We start from the raw sequence: 19,321 nt of genomic DNA, 5'->3' as shown, positions 1-19,321 counted from the left end.
ACATGGCACCTGATGAATGGCATCGGGCGACCTCCCCCCAAAACCACTTTATCCCAAAAGAAGTGCGATATGATCCCGCTTATCGCCTCCCGCTAAACAAAAAAATGTCACATCCCCCGCTTAACGCCAAGTGTCCTTTTCCCAATGTACCCACCAAAATAGTTGACTTTACGAATAAAACTAAAAAATCTCAGTGTTTTTTGTTTTATCGTGAAAAAGACTGCTCAAACCTCCATGCAAGCACTAGAGTACGTGTAATCGTCAACCTACGTCCAACTACCAACTTACTAAAGCTATTGAAACTCTAGACCACCTTTCAGTCAGGTGCGCTTCCTGCAAACAGCGCATAGTCGCCATTACTCCGTTCAAAGCCGAAACCAGGTATTTACCCAAATTTTCTGAGAAACCTTGTTTTATTCCAAAAACTAGACTAAATTGCTTCCAATTACTAAGTAATTCAGTAAGAAAGTTGCTCAGTGACTCAAAAATATTCTGAATCAGACCAGTTTTCCCCAATTTCACTGAAAACCCTTTGCCTCCGTCCTTGAATCCACAAGAACTAAGGATGTCTGCCCCAATTGCATTAAATGTCATGCCCATTTCTACTCCTCACAGAGATATAGACCATCTCCCATTAGTAGATAAAGATTTTTAGATTAAAGATACCTTTGTCCAACAATCCCCTTTGAAACTATACTATAGGTACAGAGACCAATACCTGAACCATGCAGACTACATAGGGCTTTGGGAATCAGGTTTACCCAAGTACCAATTACCTAGAGTTCATATCTTCCCAGAGATTATCCATTACTGCCATATGAACTATAATCCTAGCCAAAGGGTAGTAATGACCCCTGATCAGTTTGTATTATTTACCATTACTACTGAGTCTATAAATGAAATGCTACAATTACAACCAAGCCAAATCCTGACCCCTCTTTTTGTTGTAGATTTCTTGAACATATACCCTACACTCACCTTAATCAAACTTGATCGGTTATACTAGACTTTCGTTAGGGAAGAACAATACATTCCAAAGAACCCTCCCCCTTACATGTGGACTATATTCTCTGATATTAGCTGAGACATCATAGAAATGATATCTAGTATGTTAGGCTAGACTACAAGTGAATTTGTTGATGAAATTATAATAGCCTTTATATCCATCTACTCTCTTATGCAGCCCCCAGCCATCATGTTTGACTATGCTAAGTTCATTGCTGATAAGATGCATGATCAATTTATGAGGATGGATAATGAATGAGTGTTCAAATATTCTTCAGTTTTATATAATCTTTTCCTGTATTATCAAGCTGAAAAATTCCCAATCACACTCCAGAAGCTTGATACCAGAGGCAACCCTAGATCAGTGGTCTTCTAGACTTTATTAATCCACCTACATGAATCTCAATATTCTTATACTGATTTCATAGATCTCTTTTTACACCCAGTGGCAACTATGTTATTAGGAAGCCCTCCCCCCAGAATCAGTGCATATATCAGGAGGGTCTTACAATTGTCCAAACAATATAGAGTGGGGGATTGGTACTTGTACCAAAATCATACTGAAATCAAAATATATGGATGTGAGCTGGCTCCCTACAAATTTCCCAGATACCTCCCTATGAGATTGTTTTCTCTAGAGTACTATAGGAAAATGATCAATTCAGATGAGGTGAATTTTTTGAAGGCCAAGAAGAAAGCTCAACTTAGGATAAAATATCAGCTTGGCCCCTTCATATGTAACAGTAGGGAAGTAGGAAAGGAAGCAGAGGAAATCCTCCAAAGACTGAGACTGAAACAAAGTTTTATTTGGAGATATGACCCTTTAGACTTCATTTTCAGTAGAAGACAAAAGAACAAATTATCTCCTTACATCCACCACAAGATTCTTGAAATTGAATAGTATGCTAATCAACTTGAATGGGTGGAAAACACTTTGGTAGACCGAGATAGCATAGAAGTTGTTGTTAATAATGTATTGATTGATTTAGAAATAAGACTTGATGAAGATTCATTTGTACAGGTTCCAGGAGAGTCCCAATCTCGAAGAGAATCACAGGGACATAGTGGGAAAACAACAGAAGAATGATCTCAAGAGAAGCAACCATCAGAGCAGCGAGAGGCATTAGAGCAGCTAAGGCATTAGAACAGCCAGATATTTTAGAAGAACTTGCTCAAGCAGAACATATCATGAGCAATCCTCCTATTTTACAGACTCCTCTAAATGAGAAGAGGAATCCTAAAAGAGATAGAGAGGAGGCCACTCGTTCTAGCAGACTTGGTGCCCAAACTTATGTCAAAATGAAAAGGTTGAATCCATTTTCAGAACAGGAGTTTACTAAAGAAATAGCAGGAACTAAAAGTTAATAAAGCAGGCATACCACTCCCTCAGGAGGTACACAAGAACCTTCCACCTCACAAGCTCAAATGCTAGAAAGGCAATAGAGAGTGGAAGTATCCTCCTTTAGAGCTCAAAATAGCCAGAGCCAAGACATCAGAGAGAAATATAAAGAAATAAAAGCCAGGAATGAAAGATTGAAAGCCCAAAGCTATGCACACTACCTAAAGGTGTCTCCTACTAATTAGACAAGGCTAATGTCAGTCTTTGATGTGAAAGAGGGAAAAATGTAGATGACTTTTATGAAGCCCACTACACAGCAGCCCAGGTAAATTCCAGATTATTTGAAAACGGACTTTGAAGTATTGGCAAATGATATCCATCCTATTGACGAAATAGAATTACATAAGTAGACTGGGGAAATGGTTTACTCCACCTTAACCAGTAATGCAATTGTATCTCATCAGCTCCAAAATTTTCTGAATAATATATCAGTGCAATTCTAGTTAGAAAAGGCCTCTTCACAGCGCAAAGGTACTAGAATAAAGTCCCTAGAGGACTTAGTCATAGAACTAGGCCATGATCCCAAAGATGTGAAAGCTGCAGAAAAGCTTATTAAGAAGAAAAATGATGACATAGCTGCACTAAAAAAGCAGCTCAAGATTCCTCCCCTGCATCATCCTCAGACAACTAAAGTATTGGAAACTCAAAAGGAGGAAGAGCTTATGGACTTAGTCCTTAAGCTAAATGAACAACTAAAAGAAATAGAGAAAGAATTGGATAATTTGATACAGTCTAAATAGCGTGAGTTGGCCACCACTCCTTAGACTGTAATTCCTACAGTTTCTACAGTAGTACCCTCCACATTGGCTGCTTCATTAGCACCAACATTTCCACCAGCTATTTCTCTACCAGTTATAGAGACATCAACAAGCACAGGGACATCAGTGGAAAAGACAGATGAATTGGTAAAAGCCATGGAGGAGATGACCATCCAGGCTACTGAGCTCAAGAAACTTAGAGAACAAGTGTCAAGTTTGGAAACTAATTGTAAACTTGCACAGATACAACAAAAAGAAGAAGCTCAAAAGAATCAAAGAATGGGAGAAATAATAAAAGTCCTTGAAAAGAACTTGACATTGCAACAACCACTTGGAGACATGAAGGAAATTCTTTGGACCAACATCATTGATTCTATCAATGATGTTTGGACATCTATTCAAGTTATTTTTGAATAGACTGAACTAGTTAAAGTGGCCACCAAAAGAAATCTGAAAAACAATGGAAGAATTGGGAGATAAACCTGAAGAATCCAATCAATTGATAACATTCCTGAATAGCAGAAACAGGTATCGGCTTGATGAATTGGAAATAGAAGACAAAATAGGAACAATCATAGAAATCAAGAAGGTTCTCACTAAGAGAAACCTTATGCTAAATCTTGAGAAAAAATGCTAGAGTATCCAAGTAGACATTGATATATTTATGACAAAGTATGGTATATTAAGAGAGAAAGGACTTCCCATTCCTATGGTAATACATGACAAGATGATGACTCAAGATGATTATATTGAAAGACTAAACAAGCTGTCCAGAAGCCAAGCTAGTACTTCAGGGGTAAAATCTTTGCCCACTGGAAAGGTATTACATGATAGTCTTGAAAATTTGTTTTTCATAGAGCATGAGGTAAAGCACTTATTTACTAGCAGGTCAATTTTTTCTAAGTATACAGAAGCTGACGAAATATATAGAAAGATGATAAGGATAAAATTACCTGACAGTGAATGATGGACAAAACTAACAGATTTACTATGAAGTTACTGTAGTAAATCTATATGGTAAAACATGGCTGCCAGGTAAAACAGGTAAGACAGAGTCAAAGCAGAACATGTAAAGATTATCAGTAGGTAGAAGACATAATGTGAATCCAGCACATAAGTATCCAACAAATGAATGAGCCAAATCCGAATTACAACAGCCATCACAATTACAAAAAAAGGGACAACAAGAAAACAGTTCTCCATCTGTCTCTATCTTCGTGCTTGAAGATATTTTCAGTTTCCTAGAATAATTATCATATTGTTATGAGATATTTTGTAACATTTTTTGTATAAATGCTTCACAATTTGAAGTAATTATGGTGGCGTGGATTAAAATACATTTCTTTTTGACATTTTACATTGAGCGAAGGAGCTATTATACTCAATATTGGACTGGTTTTGCTGGATATGAAATAAAGCTAAGGACATTTCACTCGATTCTTGTGCACAGTTGGAACAAATAAGTATTATATCTTCATATTTAAATATTGTTTTCTCTTCATGTTATAAATATTCATATGTGTCTCTTACGAAATCTGAAAAGTAAATAAGGAATGATATCTCAGAACTAGCTTAAATGCTCTCTATTTTAACTGCTTACCTTCTATATGTTTTCTACTAAACTATCTCGGTCTGGGAATTCTTAATTTCTCCCTTACTTCCATAGTTTACCCCCCCTTTGGTCCATAGTAAAGGATTCTTCATTGCCCTTTGCTATTGATCATCCTTCCTTTCTTCATCTTAATCTCATTTAAGGATTCTTCATTGCCCTTTGCCCTGGTTAGGACTACCTCATCCATTTGAACCTGCAGATTTGCTTTTTGCTGTGCTAGCCTGCCCTGTGAACTCTTACCTTAGTGACTAATTAGATCTAGTTAAGCCACTCTTGATTGACTCCATAGCCCAATGGCCTGAATAATTACTCTGCCCATCTGTTTTCTTAATTCCACCACCCAATCAAAACAAAACATCATCAACACTAATAACTAGCATGAAATCTACCCAAAACAAAGTTAAATTATAAAGAGAGAGCCCTCTCTGGACTTAGGTTTGCTAGAACTTGAGTCTAAAAGATTAGGTTTGTGGTTACGTCGGACTATTCCTTCTTTGATAACTTCTAAGGAAAACATTTGAGTGATAACATAGTGGCGACCATACTGGGGACTCAAACCCTCAATCTTAATAAACCTTTGAGAAATTCAAATTTTTATTTTTAAGCATCTTAAAGGGTTTATTAGAAGTTATTTCAAAAATTAATAAAAAAGAAAATAATTAGAAAAAGCTCGAAATCTAGCTTTAGGGAGAACTCACTATACTAGGGCCAACCCTAATCCAAATCCTCCCCCTGTATTTGACAATCCCAACCTTATTTTGAGAATAATTAGAAGACAAGAAAGTTTAGTAAGCCCAAGACCTTTATTCAGATCCAATTCATGCCCTGTTGAGTGGTTGTTCCTAGAAGACCTCCCTTTTGACGAGTATTTTGACAATTCCCTATTTAGAACCAAGTCTGAGAGTGAACTTGACGACACAATTCTAGATCTAGAATTTATAGCAGAACTTGAAGTCCAACGAGCAAACTTGTCAATCAATCAGTACCTTCTAAATTCCCTTCAGTCATCCCTTACCACTGATAGAATCCCTGAACTTTCTAAAACAGCTTCAACTTCTTTTAGTTTACCATCATTTCCCCATACTTCTGAAGTTCATTCCTCATCTCTGTTCATACCTTCGCTTCCCCAACAACCCATCACTACCTTTCAAATACCAATTACCCCTATTACTCCAAATCCCCCTGTTACCCCAACTCCTATTCTCAATCATGTGCAACTTAGAGCTATGGCACTCAGATATGCCCCTCTTGTGATGCCTACTCCTCAAGGTGCCTTATCAACAGATTATCAAAGTAAGATTGTCTTATTTGCTGGCACTGGATCCTACACAGCACAACAACACACAAAGAAAATGACATATTATTTTGAACTGCATGAAATTGACATAGGAGATGTCCAAATGAGAATGTTTGTACAAACTCTAGCTGGAGATTGTTATACAACAAAATGACCTCCTCATCAACTCAAACATGAAAGACATGATGACTGAAGCAAAGACCACAATTGCAGGCCTTGATTCCACACTAACACTGGTTACACACTGAAAACCTACTTTATAAAGCTTGTTACCAAGCCTAAGGGTGCGTTAGTGACCCTACTAACTCAAGTTGTTAGACCAGGGGCAGTGTTAGTGAAACTAACGGAAGTTCACTGGGTCAAACGAACGAATTGACTCACAAATATCTAGATATTCATCCCTAAATTTTCTCAAGAAAAGCAAGGAAACATCCAAAATCAAGATATTTAGAGGATTTATAATCTAAGAAAAGAAGGCAAATGGGAAAGAGCTGAAAAGAAGAGCAAGTTCATTGTTTTTACCCTAGTGAACTCTATGAGGAACTTGACAACCCTAACTCAATTTCTAGATAAGAAAGGTGAGGGTCATTGTGAAAGAGGTCAGAGCATTTGAAAGGATAGCCTACTAAGTTGTTGAGCATTGACTCAAATCTGAAGAAGTGTGCTAGAAGAGAGAGAGAGAATAAGAAGGGGCAAGGGAAGATTGATACAACGGATTGTTGTCATCACTCTTCCATTATTAATATAGAACTGCAGTTGTGTTCCCTACTCCATAGTGTCAGTAACATTGTTCATTAAGTTGTTCATTTCGATACTTGTTTAGATGAGTAGTTAAGCTGTATACAAACATATGTTCATTGTGCATTCTTATATTAGTTTTCAAGATTGTATGATGTGATTGTGTTTGCCTTTCCTTTGTGCAGGAATTGATTTGGAGTTGGCTTTGAGGGAGTTCCTCTTGGTTACATTGTGATCTCCAAACAAATCTAGAAGGAGACTTGAGGTAATACTCTTTCCATAATTTGTTAATTGATATTTGATAGATGAACCTGTGTATAACTTGGTAGCTTCTGTAGATAATCTTACAATCTGTCAAAAGTCCTGGGAAGGCCTTTGAGGGTAGTTTTCATTCTCCATACATTGTGAATTTTACCCCATAGCAGAATTGGCGACTTTGCTAGGGATTATACATCTAGTTCCTGGTTTACCTAGACTCTTCTCGGTTCTCTCTTCCTTCTAAGAGCTCCCTACTCTTCTACAATCCTTTTCTGATCGGCCAAATATCTTGCTGCATCCTAATAGTATACATTCATCTCAGAAACTGATCTTGGAAACCCTTGTTGTGAAATATTTCCCACACTAACGCAGGTTACTAGGCTACACAAAGCTTTATACCTGTGTATAGGGAGCATTAATGACCCTGTTAACTCTTTGTAGCCACTGTTACAGAGCATTAGTCTTCCTTTCTCTTCATTTCCAGTAGTGTCCGTGGACCAAAAGAGATGGAAAATCTTCCCATGGGCTGAAATAAGATCTGTAACTGTATTATGTCAGCAAAATTGGTGTCCGAGAAATTTATTTTTAGGAAAAAGTTTTGGTTTTTCTCTCTTAAAAAACATCATTTCTGAAAGAAAGACTGATAATTTGTGTTCATCCTTCTATTTAAATAGTTGAGAGTTGCTTCATTTTGGTTTTCAGTGGTTGTTAGGAAATATTGGAAAAGAATCTTTTGGTTATGCATGTGTTGAAAGACTATAAATGCACAGACGAAACTATGAATATGTGAAAAATATGAATAGGTAGAATAAAGCTTGTTTGCATCAAATTGAATTTTTTTTTTCAGAGCATTGTTTTGCATGATTTATTGAGTCAAGAGTCTCATCATATTTCATACATCCACACCCCTACTGAAGACAGGTAATCAAGTACACATAAAATTTACATTAAAATCAATCAGTTACTCTTTTGAGCAAACTAACATTAGCTAGGCTAGGTTTTTGTGATAAGCATGTGAGTGAACTGCCCAAGGTTGAAAACCAAAACTAGCATCTTTAACAAGCGAAAATTTCCTTTTGCACTCATATTATCGGGACCACTCCACTAACAATAGAGCGAAATACGAGACAACATCAGACTGTAATTGAAGGTAGCCCGCCTTCTCTTACAAACCCTTTGGGCATTTTGTGTACTGGGGGTCCCTTCGAGGATTTTGGAACTAAGTTGGGGACTCAGGTATCCTACCCACATAGCGTGATGTCTATGACTATGTCCCCCCCGGTGATGTCTGTGATCTGAGGTATCTCTAGTGGCCAAACTTATAGGGACTTACACAAGGTGACTGGGATGGGCTGTCCTGGTACCTAACACGGACGAATCTACTCTATCTTTAGTTTTTGGGAGGGTGCTTGTCTTCACGAGAGTACTTGGCTCCTCAATCTGAGGTTCGGGCGAAGCTCTAGAGTAACCGTAACTGTACATTTGACCATCCTTCCCTATTATTCATTGAGATACTGGGTTTCATCTCTGGTGATCAATGCTTATCAGACGAGGTAATTTCCCTCTGTTTGCTGATTGATATATTTATTGTATTTTTTATATTTTTAGGTACCTGAGTGCTATAATTTTTGAGACTTTAAAGAACATTATGATAAAATTTATTTGAAAAAACTTAACGGTCACCATGGCTACATCTGGCCCTCGTCGTCACTCCAGACGATTGTTAGGACTTCCTCCACTCATTGTGGAAGATCCACCAAGTTCTACTCAATCAGATTCCTCCTCTTCAAGGGACCAGTCTCCTAGATCTCATATGAGATTTGTGTGGACAACCAACGATTCAAGTTTACTAGAGGATTTCTTCACAGAATGATTTCTTCCTCCCTTTAACACTCCGCTCACGAATCCGTTGGAACCTATCTTGTCTCCCATGGTACCTCTACTTCCTGCTTCAGTAGGTGGAACATTCCCATCTATCCAGTTGACGAATCATGGAATGTGGAACTTTAGGGACACTGTTGGTCCTTTACCACTCCCCTAGTCAACAGTCTCCACAACATCGGTAATGGTGAATCCCGCTATCCTGTTTGTCCCAGGTACAACAACTCACATGACACCCTCTTTGAGTGGAACCCAGCAGATGCTAAGTTCCACCCCTATGGTGCCACATTGCATACCTTCCACAAGTGCCACATATAGTGCTCCATATAACACTCAATGTGGCACTATGGGCATGGTTCTCATTTACCAACAACATGGTTGGCCGCCAATGTACAGTTCAAACCCCCAGATTCATATATTTGGGGGGGTTCCCAATATGCACATGCCAGTAGGGAACGTAACAGTTCCCCCTCCGTTCTCAGGCATGCATGGTCAGTCGCTAATTGACATGAGCATTCCCTTTGTCAATCAAAGCCAAATGGTTAGTTTTGTGTCGGGCGAGAATCCGCAAGGGGTTCCCAACCAATCCATGGGGGCACCCTACTCACATACTCAAATGAGTCAAGGGGGCACCGCTTATACTGGGGGAAATTTCATATGCCAGCATCAAAATCCTCATGGAAATCCACTCTACAACACCATATCGCAAAGCAATTGCTACACCACGTAGCCCATGTACACTATGGGGAACCAAACGATATACCGCAAAGCAATTGCTACACCACATAGCCAATGTACACTATGGGGAACCAAACGATGGGAGGAGTGCAAAGCTCCTCAAGTCATCCGTCATCACCATGGTCCGAGTCGAGGGCACCTAACTCTCTGCCTTTCTTGGCAACATTGGATATACCTGACTTATACACGTTGAAAAGCAACCCCATCTATCACAACTTACAATGGCTGTCGATCCAGCATAAAATACCAATGGACATCCCAAATTTCGATGGGAAACAAGGGGAGTATCCGAGCACCCATATCACCACCTACCATCTTTTGTGTGTTTCAAACACTATGGTGGATGATAGTGTGTGGTTATGTTTTTTTCCCTGCACCCTCACTGGCAATGCAGCGAAATGGTATATTGAGTTACCACACACGTCGGTAAACACCTTTGATACTCTAGCCACGGAATTCATAAATAATTTCCAGCTACCTATCCACTATGAGTGTGGGACAGAGCTCCTCACTTCATTTCGTCAAGATATTGCCACCCACATCTACGATCATATTCATGACTAGAGACGTAGGCAGAGGTGTTATAGACATTTTTGTGCCTTACAGCTATAAGCATGAAATGTCCATAATCCAAGGGATCCAAAGTCCCTAAACATGTTGTTCCTACCCCTAGAGGAACAAGGCTAACAAACCACAGCAATTCACAGAAGTTCTCCACGAGAAACTGCTCAAAAACAAGTCAATTCAGGATCAATTCAGAGGCTCCACTAGCTGCCTGCGTTGAAATGCAGAGGCTACACTGGCTAGTTGCATTGCAACGCAGGTAGAAACACTACCAAGGTGCGCTGAGCGGGAAATGACAAATGGCAGGTTCCTTTGTGCGAGGTGTAAAGACTGTGGAACCTTTCAGAATCTTCCTCCATGACACTTGCCTTGATGAGTTCGACTAAGTGATGAGTAAGAGGCTCTTAGTCTCCAAGTGGAAGCAAGAACTGACAGAGGGAGAGGACACTAGTCAGATCTCAAGCTGACTCATCCTCTCTCCAAACATCTATATATGGATCTCTCCTCCATGAGATCCAGGAGGCTGGAATTTTGTTATTGCAAAATTGCTGTTGGTTTGAGATTGGAATCATTGGGTGCTTAATGCTTTGAAGGAAGGTGAAGATAGGAATTTCATTTGCTGGGAGGTAGATGCTGGATTGGAACTCTCTTGGTTGTATCTCCTCTTGAACCTTGTTATTCATCAATAAAGCTATCTTGGTTTCTCCTATATGCTGATGTGTCTTTGATGTATGATTGCATTAGTATATTTGGTTTATTTCTAATCCTGAACTAGTTATGAATATGAATCTATGTCTTTGTGTAGTGTTCCCTTCTTGTGATCTTGCAGGAACCTATTGAAGCTGGGCGAGCGAGAAGGCGAGTAGCTGGGAGCTCTCAAAGAGAAGAGAAACCGGATCGAGGGACAAACGGAAGACACCGGTTAGTCCATCCATCTCTCTTCATTCTTAATTCATAAAGGAAGAATACTAGAATAGCTGTCTCTGTTTGTTGCTAAGGCACTGTCACACCTTAGGTGGATAGGATCGTCCTGCATAGGCATTTTTCCCCACAAAAAATTGGCGACTCCGCTGGGGAGATCTGTTTAGTCATTTTATTTGTGTTTCTATCATTGTTTGTTTCATAGACTCAACAGCAGCAATCGAACTGCATCTGCTTTTTTTCAGATGCAAAGTAGACAGCTGCTGCTTTGATCCAATCACTGGATTTGTCTATGATCTGAACAATGGACTCACAAATGATTTGATGATCCTTTGTGATAGATCTTAGCCCTCCTTCAAATCATCCCTTTGATTGTACCTTGCTTGTTGCTTTTATTTGGCCTGAAACCGTAGATTAATCAGCAAACCGTGACCCAGAACCCAGAGAAGAACTGTCGTTTCTTCTTCAGCGCAGGCTCTGTGAAGAGACTTTGCATTTCAACCCAGTTCCCGTGAAGGCTACCTGCGTTGAAATTCAGTTTCCCTGTTATACAGGTGCGTTGATCCAGTTTATGCTTTGTGCAGCTGGGGTTATCTGCTCTGTTTTTCCTTGTTTTGATCTCTGATTTCTATAGCCTGTAACCAGCATAGGTACCTGTCTGATAACCCCTTTTCTCTGCTTTAATTCCGCCTCCTTTTGTACAAAAAGATTGTGAGTGTTTTTATGTGTTTTGGCATCATTTACAGTTTTCCATTGCATGAGTGAAATAGTCATCCTGTAGCCCTTGATTCAGATCTGTTGATTGTGGTCTTAGGAGAGAGTTCATTGGCTATTTACAGTTGGTTATACATTTACTTTTGCTTTTGGTTTGAGTTTGTCTCTTTTAAGTGTCGAAACAAGTGTTCATTTCGAAAATCGTAAAGTGTTGTAATCTCTTCTACCCTTTCTGATTTCGAAAAAGTAAACTTGTTTGTATTAGTCATTTAAAAGCAAATTCAAAGTTGTGCAAAAAGCTTTCTTTTTAGGCATCAATATTAAGAAAGCGGAAAACAAACACTTGCATTGTGCATTTGCATCTTGATAGTTTGCATGCTTGATTTAGGAAAAGTGCATTTAGAGTGTGCTGATTGCTCTCTGAGAAAAGATGGTGTCTTTCTTTTCCCTTTGTAGCTAGGATTTTCATTGTTAAAAAAGAGATAAAATTTGCTTATCATCTTTTAGATTGCATTTAGGAGTTGTATCTACATCTCGTGGTGAACCTCAAAAGGAAAACTTCTAAGAAAGATCAACATAAAATAAACTGAATGGACTTAATAACGCTTTGTAACATAACACAAAACATAGAGGTCTAGGCTAGAGACGTTTTCCGGAATCGTAAAACCTGGTATCTGTTGGCCTCGCTGATGGTTGGGTGATTCCTCCTGAGGGACCAAAAGTGCCAGTACGGATTGTGCTCCCACATACCGTCGCGTATATATTGGGAGACCCCTATAGGCATAAAACCTTTATCCTTAGGAAGCCGTGTCGACCGCCCTACTGATCGCAATGCACCGAACACAACATTCGGGGAGATTGACTGCCGTATCGTAAAACGTATTCTGTAGTTTTGTGATTGGTTTGGCACACCCTCTACCTAGATCTCCAGAGCAGTTCCTTTTGGCCTTTTTCAGACTCTATAACGGAAAAAGTTCATCCGAGCATTTGTCACTTCAGGCTCGTTAAAACATCGAAGGCGACTAGAGTCATCTTTTTTTTTTCTCGACTCTTTAAAACTGAAAAAACAAGTTGTGTCTAAAGCGTCATTAAAACTTATTTTAAACGGAATAATAAATCACCCTTATTCCCACGTTGATCTTTCAGTTGAGAAAATGGAGCCCTCCAACCAAGGAATTCCCCTTGGTGGAAGTCCTAGTCCCTTCTCCTCTTGGGGAGATGTTGGAGCACCCCATATGGCCACATTGTCACTTCCAGGACTGACAATCGGCTTGCCTGTCTGGCTCTTCTCAACTAATGTTGTTCAAAACACCACTACTCCTGAACAATCGAATCAGCAGTTAGACCAGTCCAGAGCTGCCCACCAGCCTTCCACTTCCTCTAACTCTTCCTCTCCTCCTTCCTCTTCGCTTGATGGGGCTGGCAAATCTAAAAGCCAAGCTCCTAAGGAGAAGAAGGAAAAGAAGAAGAAAGAGAAGAAGAAGAAGGAGCCAAAAGCGACTGGGGGCAAGCGAATGGCGTCTAATGAAAATCCACACACTGCACTGACCAGGCCTAAATCGCCATGTGTCATATGCAAGGGAGACCACTTTCACAGAGATTGTCCTTGCATCCCTCGGATACTAAGGGACTGGTCTCCCCGATTGCACAATTCGGTGGCGTCAACCTCTGATAGCCATGTTGACAGCACACCATCAACTAGTGAAAGTGAAGCCACAGGACAGAGAGGGAGAGCTAGATTTCCCTGCAAACTGTGTGAAGGCGACCATGCCATCCACCGTTGTCCCTTCTTAGACGAGGCTAAAAGAGTTTTGGAAGATCGCCCGGTTTTACCAGCGCGACTTCCTCCTGGATATCAAAAGCTCCTGCCAAGTCCTTCACCAGTTGAGAACCCGGCTGGCCCGCTCAGGTGGTCAGCCGAAGCACCTATCATTGAGGATGAACCGTCCGAATCCATACCCGACGAAAGTCAAAAGGTCGAGGCGGCAGTTGACCCGGTCTTGCCTTCAGAGGTTCTATCTTCGAATGATACCATCACAGAAGAGAATAAAGACGACACCGTCCAAATTCTCTTCATCAACACAGACTCCGACGAACAAGGGGGCAATTTGCCCATTCCTTTATCGCAGGAAGGAACTTCGTCAGAGTCATACCCGACCGTATATTCGGTCCCACCACCAAGCAACCTAGTTGTATCCTTCGATTGGAACCAACTAGGAAGACCCCGGTTGCCAGCAAGCATACCATTCAGAATTATCGTTCAAATATACAAAATGGTAATGGCTGGCACCATCATTGATGAGGGGGCATCTGTGAGTATCCTTTCCTCTATTGCTTGGAAAGCGCTTGGTTCGCCAGCGCTTTTGCCTGAAATGAGAAATCTAACAGGCTTTGATAAAGGAACCAGTCGACCTTTAGGGATTCTTCCCAATGTGCCAATAGCATTGAAAGGGAAGACCGTTCAAATGAACGTGATGGTCGTTCAAGGACCCTTGGATTATAACCTACTCCTTGGACGAGACTATATTTATTGCATGAGAGCTATAGTCTCCTCACTCTTTAGAGTAATGTGTTTTCCGCATGAAGGAAGAATGGTCAAGCTCGTGGACCAACTTTCATTCCCCGGATCACGCATCGCAAATAGTCATATACCATCTCTAAATGGTCTCTTCACTCAAGAAATGTCTCAACCCACGGTCCGTCCTCCTGATGAGCGCGAGTAATCCGGGAGGATATGACTGGAACCCAGGGAGCATGCGTCCTGGTCTGCTTCGGCAGGAAAACTTTGGGTATAGAATAGGTTTCCGCGGGAGAATATGACTAGTCCGTACCCCGTCCGTGATTGGAAGAGGGGTTGTTCTAGAATAAGATTCTCTTGTCAAAGTTATGTGAGAGGGCGGGCGTCGTCACTAACCTTTGTTTATCTCGGTAGACATCGCCGAAGAAGTGTTTTGTTAGAAAAGATTAACAGAACAATCTTTGGGTGACCTGAAAAAGGTAGGCCTCTCTCGGTAAAACATTTGTTTTGGCGGAAGATGAATTAGGGGTAACCCTGAAACTCTGTTTTATACCTGGGGGCATGCAAACCTTTTGGAGTGCAAGCAAGGGGCGGCTATTTGTTTTTTAAATTTTTAGGTCCTCCCTTTAAACATGTAGGTCTAACCCTTTAAACTCGTAGGATTAGTCGTTTTCGAACATGCATAAAGAAAGGATCCGGAGCAAAGCTTTATAAGATCTAAGCTCCATAAAAAATAGCATCTTCAATGAGACATTCTTATCATATGACTGGATTAATCGAGCAGTTTTAGCACACAGTTCATGCTCGTTAAAAAATAAACGCAAGATCCGAGCAGTTTTAGCGCATAGTTCATGCTAGTTAAAAAATAAACATAAGATCGAGCAAATGTTTCCACCCGCGTTTAAGCTCGTTAAAAAATGAACTATTCCGGTAAATAACCACCATGAATGTAATATCATTAGCCATTAAAGCCTTGGTCATGTTTGCCCATCACCTCCACTTTTCCATTGGCTGATCATTCACCTCCATATGATTTTTTACCCATTTTGAGGAACAGCTGCGAAGAGTGATTTCACTAGCCATCCTTGTGACACTGCCGTGATTTGGAAATTCCAATCCTTCCCTGGAATCAGCTGCTAACCTTTTTTATCACTCGTTCCTCAAAAGACGAGTCTTCTTTAAGCTCTTTTCATCTGACTCGTGAAATATGAAAAGATTGCCGAGTTTTGGCCTTCCAGCTCGATAAAGTGACCGGAAGAGCTATCCCTCCTCTAGATTTTAATCTTTTTGGACTTGAGGGATTATTGCACAAAAATATCGAGCGCTTGTTTTATTCGGCTCGTTAAAGATATCGAAAATTCATCCCTTCTGTATTGTTTTATACTTTTTCGGACTTAAGGGATTAGATGACGAAAAAGGACTTTTGGAGTTAACTTTATGTACCTTTTCATACTCTCTAAAAATGAAAAGGACCGAGTTATCCTTGTCGTTAGACTCGTTAAATGCATGAAATAGCGACAAACTTGTCTTTAGACGAGAACGAGTTTCACTATCGCTAGGCTCGTTAAAACATAGTGATGGGCTTGCCGGAAGGGCAAGTTATAGAACAAGCATATGTTATCCTCCTCAAGCTTGACAAAAATAAAGAGGTACTGGTCAACAATGACTGGGGAAAAATTGGGAGAAACTCAAGAAAACTTTGATGGTAGCAAGTCGCTCTTGAACATGACACTTTTCCTCCGTACCACAATCGGGTTGGGTTGTTTCATTCACCGGTCACATCACTATGGTCTCGCCATACCATCCATATTTGGGGTAATGCTACCGATCCATCGCATAAGTGTGGCCATATGTTCAAGAGAAGTCATTCAGAGAAGTCACCTGTGTCCCATCCACTACCATACATTATACTCTTTCATGACCGCCGACCTGAATCATATGTCATCAGATCGTTTTCACCTCCATCAAAATCATTAGCTCCGTTTCGTGTCATTGATGTGGGATTTATTAAGGCCCTTCTTTGACGGATCACTTCTTGTCGACATCAGCTCATTATCCAAGAAGTTGATCTAGGAACACCCCCTTCAGTACTTTGAAGCTTGCATGCCTCAATGGCAAGTTTCTCACTTCTGGCGACAGGTATACATCAATGACCTTCGACCGAAAGATTTTGCGTGGTGTTCGACGCCACGTCCTCTATTCACACCACGTGAATTGTACTGCAGTACCTTGAGGGTCATCTTCATTATCGGTGATTCCTCTCGCGCTTGTTAACAGTTTACATCATTGACTGGTAATCAAGCGATGTCTTTCCATGTTCGACTTCTGAGCAATTCTCACATGGATCGACTTGTACTTAGAGTGAAGATCGACGAGATTGAAGACCCCGGATCTAGTTTCATCCATCCGGGCTGCGATATATATTCAGAAAATAAAGACATAGAAATGTACAACTTTACAGCACAGATAATCATCCTACCAAAAGGATGATGGCTCTATCAGAATCATCAGTCTATCATCAGACGATTGTCTGTTATATGTACATGAAAATGAATTTATAAAGCTGAGCATGGGAATGTCCGCCTCAGCTAGATCATGAAAAAAGTATGAAAATAATGTATTGTATTGTATTGTATTACAGGTCTCCTCCCAGCATTGAAAGAACTTCCGATCCTCCTAATAAAGCATTTCACCCGATAAACGGCCTCATACTTTAGGGGGCAACTGTTATAGACATTTTTGTGCCTTACAGCTATAAGCATGAAATGTCCATAATCCAAGGGATCCAAAGTCCCTAAACATGTTGTTCCTACCCCTAGAGGAACAAGGCTAACAAACCACAACAATTCACAGAAGTTATCCACCAGAAACTGCTCAAAAACAAGTCAATTCAGGATCAATTCAGAGGCTCCACTAGCTGCTTGCGTTGAAATGTAGAGGCTACACTGGCTAGTTGCATTGCAACGCAGGTAGAAACACTACCAAGGTGCGCTGAGCGGGAAATGACAAATGGCAGGGTCCTTTGTGCGAGGTGTAAAGACTGTGGAACCTTCCAGAATCTTCCTCCATGACACTTGCCTTGATGAGTTCGACTAAGTGATGAGTAAGAGGCTCTTAGTCTCCAAGTGGAAGCAAGAACTGACAGAGGGAGAGGACACTAGTCAGATCTCAAGCTGACTCATCCTCTCTCCAAACATCTATATATGGATCTCTCCTCCATGAGATCCAGGAGGCTGGAATTTTGTTATTGCAAAGAATTGCTGTTGGTTTGAGATTGGAATCATTGGGTACTTAATGCTTTGAAGGGAGGTGAAGATAGGAATTTCATTTGCTGGGAGGTAGATGCTGGATTGGAACTATCTTGGTTGTATCTCCTCTTGAACCTCGTTATTCATCAATAAAGCTATCTTGGTTTCTCCTATATGCTGATGTGTCTTTGATGTATGATTGCATTAGTATATTTGGTTTATTTCTAATCCTGAACTAGTTATGAATATGAATCTATGTCTTTGTGTAGTGTTCCCTTCTTGTGATCTTGCAGGAACCTGTTGAAGCTAGGCGAGCGAGAATGCGAGTAGCTGGGAGCTCTCAAAGAGAAGAGAAACCGGATCGAGGGACAAACGGAAGACACCGGTTAGTCCATCCATCTCTCTTCGTTCTTAATTCATAAAGGAAGAATACTAGAATAGTTGTCTCTGTTTGTTGCTAAGGCACTGTCACACCTTAGGTGGATAGGATCGTCCTGCATAGGCATTTTTCCTCACAACAAGAGGTTAGTCAAAGCTCCCATCCCAGACTTTCTCTTAATGGACTAGTTCTATAGGTCCTTACTCCCACAAATCACTAGAGATGTCGCTCTAGGTGGTGTGGTCACAAAAGACCAATCCATACGTCGTTCCCAACACTTAGATTTGATATATTCACAGTTTGGCACTCTTTACGACATAATCCCCAATGCTCCTAGTAACCCCAATGCTTCCACCACTCAGCACCTCGAAGTGCACGCCGACAGGATTGTCGGCCCAACGTCTGGGGCCATTGTCAAACAACTCAGTGGTTCCATTGCCAAGCTGGCAGTGGACCCCTCTACCAATACGACTGCTCTTCCTGCCACTGCGATAAAATCTGTGTAGTCTACACAAAAATCTAGTGGCAAGAACAAGAAGAATAAGAAAAAGAACGCTCCTTTTGAAGAGCAGTCACCAAAGCAACCCAACCCAAAATAGAAGGCCGCTGCACCTACTGACGAAGAAAAAGATAAAACCACCAGATATCTATGCAAACTCTATGCTGAAGACCACACGACTTGGCGATGTCCACGACTTGAAGAATGCACAGAATACCTTGCCAAAAAGGATTTTGGTAAGGCCCCCGCTATCCTTAGAAATCCTTTTCCTACTCAACAACAACAAAATCTTATTGCCAACCAACCGCAACCCCCGCAAGGGGGCAACGATGGTTCACAACATCCTTCGGCTAGTGAAGGATCTTCTACTGTTTACACATTCAGAACGGTAGAACTTGCCACAAGAGCCAAATCTTATGGAGCTCTTGTTGCTCTGGCAGCAGAACCATCCTCAGGTCAAAACCCATCGCCACCCAACGATTTGCATATCGAAAGGCCAGTTGAGGACTTTGTAATTCGACCCCCAAAAGGGGCACTTCGACGGACAACGCACAATACATTTGCATATGCCGCCCAACACTACAACATTGTAGAGGATTTGGCACAAGCACCGTCAGCTATGTTGGCACTCGAAGTATTACAAACATGCCCCACCCAAGGAAAGCTTTGCTTTTGGCTATTGGAGGTATTGACCCTACGGATTCCATGCTTGATATTTTCGACATGGACAAGTGTAAACCTCCCCTTTCCCACCAGCTTGCATTTCAGGTGCATATCACTTCGAAAGGTAAA

This window comes from Pinus tabuliformis, chromosome 4_1 (genome assembly GCF_031772625.1).
Source record: "Pinus tabuliformis cultivar Carrire ecotype Pingquan chromosome 4_1, CPIR1, whole genome shotgun sequence".
NCBI lineage: Eukaryota > Viridiplantae > Streptophyta > Pinopsida > Pinales > Pinaceae > Pinus > Pinus tabuliformis.
Note: the sequence above shows the minus strand (reverse complement) of the source record.